A 1944-nucleotide genomic window follows, 5' to 3' on the forward strand; every position below is an offset into this window, starting at 1 on the left:
AAATTATTTGATGAACACTTGATGCATTATGGTTGAGATGTAATTATCGCATGGTATAACAATTTTATAAGCACTGCATTTTTCTTTATACGTTTAAGACGGTGTTCTGTATATCTACATTGACCAAATTGGTGCTGACACACACCTTTTTGAAATAAATCTTTGTCAATTTTTCAGAAAGGGTAAAACACCAATTAGGCACACTTTTCACAGGTTCCATAGTGTAGCGGTTATCACGTCTGCTTTACACGCAGAAGGTCCTGGGTTCGAGCCCCAGTGGAACCATTTTGTAATATGAGATCAGATACTGACTTTCTGAACGTCAGACTTTGGAACGTGCCTCACACAACGCAATGGAAAGCAATAAAATTTTAAGTTCACCTTTACAGATAATAATGGACCCCCTTTTCCCCATGCACCGCACCCCCCCGTCACACTGTACCAGTGTCCCGCGATCCTCTGCCGTCAGACACCGGGACACCGTTTCACTGGTCTGGGGATTTTAAATCCCAGCAGCTTAATCTGCTACCTGTACCTCTCAGCCTGTACAGATAGGAGGCATTCTAATTGGTCAGCACTGCCACATGGACTGCGCTGACAAATCAGAGTCCGTCTAGTCTGTCCCGTCAGCGCTGGACAAGGAGAGGAAGCCCTGAGGATTTCACATCCCTGGACCGGTGGAGGGGCGTCACATTGCCCGACAGCAGAGGATTGTGGGACACTGGTACAACGGGACCAGGGTGGATGGAGAGCGCGTCCAGTGTAAGTTCACCTTACAGATTTTCTGTAAAGGTGACCTTGCCCTTTAATCACTTACCTACCGGACACTTTCACCTCCCTTCTACCCAGGCCAATTTTCAGCTTTCAGCGCTGTCACATTTTGAATGACAATTGCACGGTCATGCTACACTTTACCCAAATGACATTATATTATCATTTTTTTCAAACAGATTTTTTTTTTTTTTTTTTTTTTGGTATTCAATCACCACTGGGTTTTTAATTTTTTTGCTAAATAAAGACTGAAAATTTTGAAACACAAACAAAACTTTTTCATAGTGTGTTATAAAATTTTGCAAACAGGTAATTTTTCTCCTTCACTGATGTGCGCTGATGAGCACTTATTGGCAGCACTGGTGGGACTGCATTGATAGCCAATGCCCAAATTAGTAGTGGCGAGGTCCGTTTTAAAAGAAACTGGTTAATGGCTCTTGTGATCAGCTGTGATTGGACACAGCTGATCACGTGGTAAAGAGCCACTGATTGGTTCTTCTGGACCCCTTTACATTACACAGCTCCCCCTGCACCTCTGGACCCCTTTACATTACACAGCCCCCTCACATCTAAACCCCTATACATTACACAACCCCCCGCTCCTCTGGACCCCTTTACATTGCACAGCCCCCCGCACCTCTGTACCCCTTTACATTACACAGCCCCCGCACCTCTGGACCACTTTACATTACACAGCTCCCCTGCTCCTCTGGACCCCTTTACATTACACAGTCCCCCTGCTCCTCTGGACCCCTTTACATTACACAGCCCCCTGGACCCCTTTACATTACACAGCCTCCTGCACCTCTGGACCCCTTTACATTACACAGCCCCCCGCACCTCTTGACCCCTTTACATTACACAGCCCCCTCACATCTAAACCCCTATACATTACACAACCCCCCGCTCCTCTGGACCCCTTTACATTGCACAGCCCCCCGCACCTCTTGACCCCTATACATTACACAACCCCCCACTCCTCTGGACCCCTTTACATTGCACAGCCCCCCGCACCTCTGGACCCCTTTACATTACACAGCCCCCGCACCTCTGGACCCCTTTACATTACACAGCTCCCCTGCTCCTCTGGACCCCTTTACATTACACAGTCCCCCTGCTCCTCTGGACCCCTTTACATTACACAGCCCCCTGGACCCCTTTACATTACACAGC

General features: G+C 47.4%; 1 non-coding gene across 1 annotated transcript; it reads left to right on the plus strand.

Annotated features, from left to right (window-relative positions):
• Positions 1–212: 212 nt before the first annotated feature.
• Positions 213–285, plus strand: TRNAV-UAC (transfer RNA valine (anticodon UAC)). The gene has a single exon. It is a non-coding gene; the product is annotated as a tRNA-Val (tRNA).
• The last annotated feature ends 1659 nt before the right edge of the window (positions 286–1944 follow it).

Source organism: Aquarana catesbeiana, linkage group LG09, assembly GCF_042186555.1.
Source record: "Aquarana catesbeiana isolate 2022-GZ linkage group LG09, ASM4218655v1, whole genome shotgun sequence".
NCBI classification, from domain to species: Eukaryota; Metazoa; Chordata; class Amphibia; order Anura; family Ranidae; genus Aquarana; species Aquarana catesbeiana.